This window comes from Papio anubis, chromosome 5, assembly GCF_008728515.1.
Source record: "Papio anubis isolate 15944 chromosome 5, Panubis1.0, whole genome shotgun sequence".
Taxonomy (NCBI): domain Eukaryota; kingdom Metazoa; phylum Chordata; class Mammalia; order Primates; family Cercopithecidae; genus Papio; species Papio anubis.
This window is the reverse complement of record NC_044980.1, coordinates 116331465-116343796: the sequence shown is the minus strand read 5'-3', so window position 1 is coordinate 116343796 and position 12332 is coordinate 116331465.

The window sequence follows — 12332 nt, the reverse complement described above, 5'->3', positions numbered from 1 at the left end:
TTCTTGTCTTCTTTTGCTCCCCGTGGTTATATCTTCATATTTCTACCTCAAGAGTCCTTCCCAGATCATGAACGAAATCTGAGCAAGACTAAATGTCTCAACAGCTCCCACGCATAAGAACCATGCAGCCCTCTGAAGATGTAGAATGCCAAGTAAGAGTGCTGGATTACAGGTAGACTTCAAGCTGTGCCACTCCCCTATATCCCTGATATTTTCCCAGTCTATAGCACTGGACTTCTCCTTTGCTTTTCTTTCATAATTGAAACTATATCAATTCCTAAGCTCCCATCTAATCTGAAAGTTTAAGCTTGGTTTGGAAAATTTTTCACTAGTCCCAGTTCTGACTAGATCCTAGTTCATTGGGCAGGATACTGTTATGATACATTACCCTCAAGCTACTGAACTTCTTCAAACATCACCCACTGACTAAGCTTACTACATTACTATATCCTTCTGCTGAATAGGACTGCACTGGTGCCACAGCTTGTCTATGCCATGTCTGAATTTCATGTACTCTGTGGACAGTGAACAAGGGCCTACCTTGTGGGCATCAGCCTCTCTGATTGTTTCTTTAGTCTCGGTCATGCTTGGTTATGCTTGGCGTTAACGTCATCCCTTTCTTCACCAACTAGTACTGCTAAATTCCTGACATGTCTTCATCCTCCTACCTATGCCTATTGTGGTATCAGTGCCATATCTGTCTGAATAAGATCACAGGGTCAATAAAAATTAAAATTGATGTGAGAGGATACTTTAGTTTAAATTCTCACTTCTGTTTAGTTCTCATTCTACTTCTGCTATACTTAGGATTATGCCACTTTTTGGCTTTCTTCTATATTCCTTCCTTATGCAAGCTTTTTAAATAGTCTGCACCTCAGCTCATCTGTAAAATGAGGCAATAATATATATACACCATATTGATATCAGGAAGATTAAATGAATGATATGTCTGCAATGCACTTGTCACAGTGTCTGACATATAGTAAACAATAAATAAATAGTTGTTGTTAGACACCACATGACCCCTAGGAACCTGCATTTTCCAATCCAACATGAGCAGTAATCAGAAGTTGAAAATATCAGATCCCAAGCTGTTTCCTAGCTTTAGGAGTCTAAGACTTGAAACCAGATCGTGGTTCTGAAGCAAAACATTATTATTTGAATTTGCTTCAGGCCCTTTCAAAATTTTATTTACCAAGTACTTATGGACATTTATGTTATATTGGCTGTCCAGCATCTATTTACCCTTTCCTAATAGCACTCAGATTTCCCTTTGATGAATCTTTTTCTATCTCACTCTATTCAGTGACCAGGGGCTGTGCCTTCCTATAGGTGTGGAGTAAGGGAGGAGTAATGGGGGACATGTTGCTGAAACAATATCAATTGGATTCTTTCTCCCTAGATTTGAATTATTGATATTATTATTATTATTGAGATAGGGTCTCATTCTGTCACCCAGGCTGGAGTGCACCTAGATTTGAATTATGAGGTGGGGAAAATGAAGACTAAAAACGGTTGGAATGGGAGGGACTCCATCCCAAGAGTGGCACCCTGACCACACAGTTTCAATAGTGGCTATGATCTTACTTGCCAGCCTCTGGAGCATTTTGGATTCTGCCTAGACCAAGTCTTCCAGCTTCTGTCAATTCTGTGACTCCCCTAATTGCCTTTCACTAAATTCTGTTTGATTGCATTACCCAGAGTATATTTCTTTTGTTTGCAATTGAATTATCTTGATCACTAGGTTTTCATTCTTAGCTTTTGGTTTTCCTCACCTCTTTCTCTTTCTCTCCCTCTCTCCTACAAAGTATTCTTTCTATTCATAATCTGGCTCTGCGTCCACATGAACATTTAAATTCAAATCTATAATTTGACCCTATTTCACTTCTCTGGTTTCACCCTAACATAATCTCTGACTGTCTCACTGTTGTGAGGCTCCCTAGCTTCAGACTTGTGTTCTCCTAATTGACAAAGCTAGCCACACCCTACGAAAGCTTTGTATTTCAGTGCAGCTGCCTTCTGTCACCAGGCAGCCCTACCTCAGCTTCTTGCTGAAACTCTGCCAATTGCAGACCTAACCCTTTGGACTGTGACTTAATGCTTTGTGTTCTGCCAGCTTCGGTGACCTGATCTAACTGACAACAAATTTCAACCAAATGCCAATGCTTGCTTTCTAGAACTGTTACTTTAGTATCTATTAGTGTATAGTTGTCAATTTATATTCGTAATAATAAAATCTAGTATAGCCCTCTATCTCGTTTCCTTTACAATACTGTCTATGCTCTTCTGATATTGTAGATTCATGTCAACCAAGATAAATCAACTTGGTCTGTCTATAATGAAAAGAATTATGTGTTATAAAGTAACTATAGCAATTTGGGTACTCAGTGCTGGGGTAACACTTGATTTTAAAAGCTGCCTAATCAACTCTGTTCTAGTTTTCAAATATTAAAGAGAATCCAGTTGTGAAGTGTTTGAGCTACAAACCAAAACAGCAGTCCTCAGCTTTCCCCTACATGCCTTTAAATCAGACATTAATATCTCACCGGAAATCTGTCAGTGGCATTGAACAGGCTACTCTAGAGAGTCATGGTTAAGGTTGCAAAAAAGAAGCTGACTTTAGAATTCATTTCCACATATAAAAAACCCCAATTGTAAATGATTAAGTGATAATAAATGTTAATTATTATTAAACTCAATAGAGTAAAATATTGTTCAAAGCAATAGAAAGAATATGTAGCAGATATTAAGATTATGACTGGTCAGTAAATGGAAAGAATACTGATTTTATCCTGCACATATAAAATAATTTTTAAAAGATCATAATTCCAAATGACTTTAAAATGTTGTATCTTATATATCCCTAGTGGGATTTATCATAAAGACAAAAAAATTATAAAAACTTTTTTTTTTGGTAGTCATATTGTTGGTGCTCATACTGTTTTTTCTGATACTATGATATGTGCAATGTGGGATAAAGCAAAATGAGTTACTATAATATATTGTAATTCTGTTATTCTTGACATTGACATACATTAAAAGAGAGAATAACTAAACTGCCTATAGTTGTAAATTTGAATTAGAAGTATCATCATGAACTCACAGTATTTCATACAGGTATTTCCTAATTCAGTTGACTGAAAAGGCCCAGAAGCAAGCCAAACTCAGTTGCGATGAGTATCCTTAGCCCTTGCACTTCAGACTTCATATAGCAGAGCCTTTGGAAGAGAAAAGTAGAATATGGTACTATATTCCCTTCCTATTGCTGCTATAACAAATTACCATAAATTTAATGGCTTAAAACAGTAAAAATTTATTATCTTACAGGTCTAGAGGTCAGAAGTCCAAAATGGTTCTCACTGAACCAAAATCCAGGCATTAGCAGGGCTGTGTTCCTTCTGGAGGCTCTGGGATTTAATTCATTTGCTTCTGTTTTCCAGCTTCTAGAGGCTTCCTACATTCCACTTGCACCTTCAGAGCCAGTATCATACCACTTCAAATTCTGCTTCCATCATCACATCTCTGACTCTCACTGTTACTTCCCTTCTTGACTTTGAAGGAATCCTATTATTACATTGAGCCCACCAGGATAATCCAGGATAATCTCCCTGTCTCAAAATCCTTAATTTAATCTTAATGCAAAGTCCCCTTTGCCATGTGAGATAATATATTCATAGTTTCTGGGGATTAGGATATGGACGTCTTTGGGGGAAGGGACATATTTTGCCTACCACAAGCACCAAGTCAAATAGAAGGGCTTTAGGTTTTAAAAAGGGGTTGAGTCTAACCACAGTTGCTGAGATAAGACTTAATACCTACAAATGCCACATCTGGCTCTTAGAATAATTTTATCAGTATTGCCCACAAGCCTTATATAATGGCAAATTGGATGAAATAAAACTAACAACTAGTGAGTGCCTAACTGAAGACTTTCAGGCATTTTCTAGAAAACATTTCTTAATTGCCATAGATAGGTATCATTTCTCTTTCTTTGTAAATGAGAAAAGTAAGACTCAGAGTTTAAGCAAAGTGTTCAGGTCATTCAGCTAGTAAAAGACAGAGCTACAATTTCTATACAGGTATGTCTGACTCCAAAGTCCATGTATTTACCCTGCTTTTCATGATGTGGTAGAAGGGGTGAGTTAGGAGATCCTGGGACACACTGTCAGACTTAGGGATTGCTTATTATAATACAGTGTCTCCAGATTGAACGTGTTTAGGCAGAGGAATAAAGGAAAGAGAGAAGGAAGAGGAAAGAAAGGATAGAGAGATCCTAAAGTAGTGATTTATACCAAATTGAATTAGAGCAACTGCAAATATGTATATGAGAGAGCAATAAAAAGAGACAGGCTGAAGGAAAACCTTTTCAAAACACAACTTCAAGGATTGTAGCATTCACAGGAAACAGCACCAGTCAGAGAATTACTATGGTCTGTACTCAAAATACTCTTTAATCAACTCTTATTGCAAAATGTCAGGTCCCAAAGAATGACAGATTCTTTAAGCTAAAAAACCAATATTTACTTGTGTACAACTGGCTCACTTACATAAGTGATCCTTTCAGCCACATATCTACACAAATGATTGTTAATAATTATTTTTAGTAAACATTCCCCAACCTTTAGCTGCTTACAACTCCAGATTCTCTTCTCAACTACTTTATCCTTGAGGATTCAGTAGGAAGTTGCGTTGTTTGAAATTAGACAGTGTCTGTTCTAACATGTCCTGGTTAGGCTTAGCTTTGATAAAAAGGTTGTGAGTCTAATTAATGGGTCTGCCATTAATTAACAAGAGAGGTGTTTAAGAGTCTAACTTTAAACTGCCTTGTCAGATAATACTGAAAACATTTGAAAAAAGTATTTTGGGGGAATTTTCTAAAAAATATGCAGCCTTTCTATTACTATAGATATCTCAAATTTATGCTTTGATTTGGATACATCTGGCCCACATCATTTTGTATCTCCTCCACTGCCCCAACAAACCCTTGCATAGAACTTGCTTACCAAAACGTGGATTTCTGTTATGGATAACTTCTTTTTTTTTTTTTGAAACAGAGTTTTTACTTCTTGCCTAGGCTGGAGTGCAATGACACAATTTTGGCTCACTGCAACCTCTGCCTTCTGGGCTCAAGCGATTCTCCTGCCTCAGCCTCCCTGGTAGCTGGGATTATAGGCATGTGCCATCATGACTGGCTAATTTTTGTATTTTTAGTAGAGGTGGGGTTTCGCCATGTTGGTCAGGCTTGTGTTGAAGTCCTGACCTGAGGTGATCCACCCGCCTCGGCCTCCCAATGTGCTGGAATTACAGACGTGATCCACCGTGCCCGGCCCTGTTATGGATAACTAACGGATTACATTGTGGGGCAATGTAAGAAACTGTCCTATGAGACTCATTATAGTAATTGCTGTAGGAATATTTTTAAGGGTGATATTTACTCCATCATACCGTATCTTCGACATGAGAACCCAAAGAACAAGTTTATTTTAAGTTACAATACCAGGAAGAATTATGTTTCTTTTATACAGCTGGTTTGTTTTAATCTTACGGGTGCCATAAATCATTTAACATTTCTATTTCCTTATAGTGCTGATTGCTAGCAAACCCAGAGCCAACTTTGTAGTCTATCTCAAGGTATTCCATGTATCTTAAAACATGCATTTTAGTTAAGCAACTCTGGTGGTATAATCCTGTCTTGTATACTACTCCCTTTCATTTTTGTATTGTGCTATATGTATTTTTATAAACTGTCTTGATTTCTTTAAAGCACAGTATAGAAAATATGATGGGGAAGGTCAGTTTATCTTTGTGTACTTAGGCATGTTGCATGAAAATTATTGGGGTTTTTTCCCCCAAATTTGGAGAGTATCTTTGGGTTAGTCTTGCCTAAATGTGACACTCCTGAATTTCACACCAAGGGTTATTGAAGGGCACCTCAAGGAGAAACACATTCGGTTTCTAGAGAGGCCAAAACTGAGGTGCAAGGAGGTCAATATGACTTCTAATCAGGAGAAATATACTATTAAAGTGTTTGGGTCAGAGAAAACAAGCAAATATAAGCTTAAACTCAAAAGAAGCAAGGACCGGCAAGTATTGGCACATGAAGCCGCTTTTTACATGGACACTCCCTATATGTATTTTGCTCCAAATTATATAATGTTCCTGTAATAGCAGGAACTTGTGTATTTAACCATAGTTAATGAATCTCCTGAGCAACCCTGAATGGTCACTAGTAATTGAAAAAGAATTACAAGTGTAAGATAACTATCAACTCATTACACGTTGAAAAAAATATAATAATAGCAATGCTACCACTGAACATTTGTTGAGTGTCTACGATATGTACCAGGCACTGTGGAAGTACTTTGTCTGCTCTATCTCGTTTGATTTTCAGAGTTCCAGTAAGTTAGCACTTTTGTAAGTCCATTTTACAAATGAGAAACGTAAAGGAAAGCCACTAGAGGATTCAAGTAGAAGCTTGAAAGAATCTGATTTACATCTGAAGAAGACTCTGGCTGCTATGAAGAGATTCGACTATAAGGGTCGCCAGTTTGGAAGCTGTTCCTTGCACAACATGCTGACTAGGACCAGAATGGGATAATGGGATAATGGAATTGCTGAGAGGTTTTAGACTCAGAATATATTTTAATTAACATGTGTGAGTGTAGGTGTGTGTGTATGTATGTGGTACACCACTATTTTTTCTCAAAGCCAATAAACTAAGTGAAGGTTATCAAATGTCAACGGAGTTCTCCTGTCATTCTGCTCCATGCTGAGGGTGAAGCCAGGGCCTTTTTTTTTCTGGTGATTTGATGCTACCAACTAGACCACCTTCCAATAAAGGGGTGTGATTTTGTTGTGGAAAGAGGAAGAAACTGCCAGCTTCCTTATTCTATTCCCTTTTGGTGAGTGCCATGGTAAGTGTCATTTCTCCTTTAAGCAGATCGTCATACCCACTATGTCAGGGAACTTATGGGAAGAGATGTTAGGAAGTCGAAAACTTGGAAATATATTAAAGTCCCAAAACTTCTTAGTTATTTCTTGACTTTTCCCTTCTATAAGCCTTCCCTCACTTTATACAGAGCTTTTTCATGTAAATAAGAGCAGTGGGGCTTCTAACAGCCAGGAAAGTCTGAGGTAAAGCTGTGAGAATCAGCTTGAATTCTTGCCAGGTCTCAACCCCAAGGTACGTGACTAAAATGAATTTTTTGTAGATCACTAAATCCATGCTCCCCAAAAACAAAATGTATTTCGAAATGACCTAGCATGACATAGACATTTCACTCCCACCAGAGTTCTAATTCTTGCCCTCTTTTTCTTGTCTCAAACGTATTTTCCTCCTTTATGATCTCCTCATTGTGGTCTCAGTAATATGGGTTTCCCATATGTCTTCCCACTGTCTGCGAGTAGATTATATGTTTTCTGAATTCTCTAATGTGGCATGAGGCTGCTGCCATGCTATTGGGCTAGCCTGAACCAGGGTTCAAGATGGGACGTGGTAGTCATAAAGGATGTCACTGTAAGTTTTTAGCTAGCTACATTTTAAATGTGTGTGTATATATAATATGCATTTAGATAATATATAATATGAATATAATATCCTTATATACGTATGTATATGTGTATATTAGAAAATAGGTAGCTGTGCTGTGGGTATATTTGTTTTAAACATTATCCATCCACCAGCTTCACCCACAACACACACACACACACACACACACACGAACACACACTTTTAGCGACATTGATTCTATATTACTTCATGTGGGCAAAGTCAACTACTTTAACCTCCAAAAATCTCCTGGACCACATGCTTTTCAGACTGAGGTTTTGTCACTCTCTGGGGAAATACATAGACTTTTTTCACCTTTAATTCCATGTCCTTTTACAAACGGTAGATTCCTAGATCACTGTGAAGCCCATCCTGAAGAGCCTCACATGCCCTCAGATTGGATTATGATGACTGCCTTGGTAAAGTTACTGGAAATAAAGAACAGGAAGCAAAAAGTACCTTTGCCTTTGGAAGACAGTCAGATCTAAATGTTCTGAAGTTAACTCCACTTTAATTTTGCTTCCAGAACCTGAGCTAATTCCAACTTACCCTTTGGTTCAAATCATCTACATCAGGGATCTGAAGGACCTACACTGGAATAAAGTCCCTAGAATAATCTCCCCCTGACTTTTTTACTCACTTTTCTTACTGTTCCTCCCCAAAGTACCCAATTTTCTAGAAGGAAATGTATTGCTAAGGTGACCCTTGGACAGAGTTACTTAGCTTTATAAATATCTTCAAGGTAAGGAGTAGAAGTAGCTTCCCACAATTACTAACTTCTAAACATCACTTTCCCTATCTTATCTTTCAGATCTTACAATGTTTTTGTTTTTTAAAAAATCCCTTCATTAAATCACCTGTGTTTGAAATACCTAAAGTGTTTCTATTTTCCTGATTGGGCACTGGCCCACAGAGATCTGAACTAGCACCTGAGAAGAACGCCACTCCTTGGAGCTGAACTGATATACAAAATTGGCTCACTCTCTCTCTCTCTTTTCTTAATTGGTAGCATTGTCTTTGGCACAATTCCTAGTCTTTCCTTTGATATTACGGTTTCTCCTCCTGGGCAGTTTGCTACTTACATACCTGGTTCTGTTGTTTGGTTCCCTGGTTGGTTAGAGCCATATTACCCATTGTTGGAGTGGCAGCTCATGCTCTACACTCTTCTTGAACTTCAATTTCCCAATCCAAACTAATTGCATTACTCCATTCTTACATTCCTATAAATAAATACCTGAGACTGGGTAATTTACAATGAAAAGGGGTTTAGTTGGCTCACAGTTCCACAGGCTGTACAGGAGTCATTGCAGCTTCTTCTGCACTTCTGGGGAGTCCTCAGGAAACTTTCAATTATGGCGGAAGGCACAGTGGGAGCAGGCATGTCTTACGTGGCCAGAGCAGGAGCAAGAGAGAGAGAGGGGAGGTGCCACACACTTCTAAACAATCAGATCTCATGAAAACTCACTATCGTGATGACAGCACCAAGGGGGAATTGTGTTGAGAAACTGCCCTCATGATCCAGTCACCTCCCGCTAGGCCCCACATCCAGCACTGGGGATTACAATTCTACATGAGATTTGGGCGGGGACACAGATCCAAACCATATCCCCAATTTAGCCTGTATGCCAAACTTAGTGCATTTTCCCTTCTGAAACATTACATAGCAGAAGAAACATTACATGTGTTCCCTCTGATACATTACAAAGAAGTTAGAGACAGAAGACCTAAGTTTATTTATCAGCTCCACCATTGGTGTGTGACTTTGGACAAGATAATAAATCCATTTGAGCCTCAGTTACCAAACTTGTAAAATAACAATAAAACTTGCTTTATAGGATTGTCGTAAACATCAAACGACATCAACCATGTTGAGGGCTTTGTAAACTACACAAGACTGTGCAATTTATTGTACTTTTCTAAGTCATAGCTCATTATCAGACAGACTTTCTGGATACAATTCCTCTAACAGCAGTCTATGATTATTATGAAAAACTTGTTATTTTAAAGAAAGTAAGAGACTTTCCTCAGTTTATCTTCTCAAAATCACAAATTTAAGAAGCCACTTACTCTACCAATATGTGAGTACCCAGGGGTATGCTGGTAAATGTTTAACAACCAGCTGTTGGTACAATATGCTAATTTGCATGGTGTAAATATTTCTACCTGCCCGATTTTAATCCACCAATGGGACATCAACTATCTTGCAAAATTCCTCATTATTTAACAATTGGCTGTCTAGCACATCACTGTTTTAATCAGCCTTGTTACCATAATAAGACTCGTTTTTGGTATTAACATAGGTTCTAGAAAAAAAATTCTGGATATTGGCGTTATTCAAGATCAGCTTTCGGCTGGGTGTGATGGCTCACTCCTGTAATCCCAGCACTTTGGGAGGCCGAGTGGGGTGGATCACCTGAGATCAGGAGCTCGAGACCAGCCTAGCCAACATGTTGAAACCCCATCTCCAATAAAAATACAAAAATTAGCTGGGCCTGGTGGCATGTGCCTGTAATCCCAGCTACTTGGGAGGCTGAAGCAGGAGAATTGCTTGAACCCAGGAGAAGGAGGTTGCAGTGAGCCGAGATCATGCCACTGAACTCCAGCCTGGAAAACAGAGTGAGACTGCATCTCAAAAAACAAACAAACAAAAAAAATTAGCTTTCAACCTGGAGACTGTCAGATTGAAAAACATTAGCTTTCTTTTTTTCTTGACTCCTTATCAGTTAGGGTTGATAGAATGCTTATTTCTATAATAATGTCCTTTTTCACAGCAAAAATCTCAAAAATGAAGCCTTTCTTTTATTTTCCTTATTAGTAAAATTGCACTCTGATGATAAAGATATGATTTAATTTTAAATTAATTAACTCTCAAGAGTTCAAAGGCTGTAAAGTACATTTTGGAAAGATTAACATGTAATATAATGACTACTCAAAGTGAAAATAATAATAGAATTTACATAGTACTAACTACAGAATATCTGATATTAACATGCATTTTTAAAATATTAACTAAGGCCTCTGCATCTTGGATACTGAAGTATACTTTTGCATTTGCTTTGTATTTCATTGGCTGACAGTTCTCTTATGGTTGATGTAACGAGATGATCACCATGGAGAGATTGTATTGGCGATGCGCCTGTGTGCCAACTGCACGCGTGCTTCTGAGAATTGATCTGGTTTCCAGTGACTCTTGGAGGTAGGAGTGCCAGGAGATTTCCGGCTGACTCAGACCATTTCCAACTGAAGGGTTTTTAGGTGTGTAATTTCTGGCCTGCTGTGGGTTTGAATTAATTCCACTGCATTTTTATACATTATTATGTTGTTGCTGCTGTTGTGATAGGATCCTTCTGCCACCCTAAACCTACCTCAGATCAGAATTAAATCCTTAAATAGTCAGGGTATGGTGGCTCACAGCTGTAATCTGAACACTTTGGAAGGCTGAGTTGGAAGGATCACTTCAGGATAGAAGTGCAAGACAAGCCTGAGCAAAAAAGCAAGACTCCATCTCTACAAAAAATATTTGTTTCAATTATTTGGGCATGGTGGTATGTGCCTGTAATCCCAGCTACTCAGGAGGCTGAAGTGAGAGGATCACTTGAGCACAGGAATTCAAGGCTGCAGTGAGCTGTGTTCTTGCCACTGCAGTTCAGCCTGTGTGACAGATCGTGACCCTGTCTCAAAAAAAAAAAAAAAAAAAAAAAAAATCCTTAAATAAGTTTTTATAGACTAGGGGTGAGCAAGATCAGAACTTCAGAACTAAGCCCAAATGGAAATCCTATTACCACATCACGGCAAAAAACCATATTGACACACCTGGCCATTTGGCACACTCTCGGACATAAGTTTATCATATCTGTGGTCTGAGTAGCTCTATGTATTCATCTTCTGGAGAAAAAAAGGATGTTAGCACGAATTGAGATTTTACTCTGTCCTCTCTCAGCTTTCTTCCAATCCATGCTAAGGACAACAGAAAATAAGGTATCTTGTAAAGCATCATACAAAAAACTTACATTTGAAAATTGTTATGGAATGCTGCTGAAAATGTGCTGAAAGAAACATTGGACAGGTGACTTTTTAGTATACCTTGGAATTATATTTATATGTCTTACAATGACCTTAATTATTATCTAAAAAGGAGAAAGGTTGGACTGGGTGTGGTGGCTCATGCCTGTAATCCCAGCAGTTTGGGAGGCCAAGGCGGGAGATTCATTTGAGTTCAGGAGTTCAAGACCAGCCTGGGCAACATGGTGAAATCAGTCCCTACAAAAAATTCAAAAATTAGCCTGATATGGTGGTTAGCATCTGTAGTCCCTGTTCCTCGGGAGGCTGAGGTGGGAGGATCGCCTGAGCTTGGGAGTTTAAGGCTGCAGTGAGCCATGATCACACCACCACACTCTAGCCTGAGCAACAGAGTGAGACATTGTCTCAAAAAAAAGAAAATAAAATAAAAAGATGGCAATTTGGGGACTTAATGTCTCAATGGATTACATTATGGCTTGTTTCAGCACAAAAAAAAATGGAAAATAGCCATTGCATTTGGCTATGCTGTTATTAAATTTGTCTTTATTTAAAATTATATTTTCTTGAGAACACAAAATTTGAATATCATGAGAGTCCTCCTTATAAACTAAAAGTATTTGTGTAAACTTGAACTTATACATGAATTTTTCCTTCAAAAACACCATTAAAAATTGCCAGTGATTGATGTTAGAAATAGCCAATTTCTAAATACTGTATTAAATCTCTGTCAGAAGCACTAAGAAATATTTTTGGAAGAGCATGA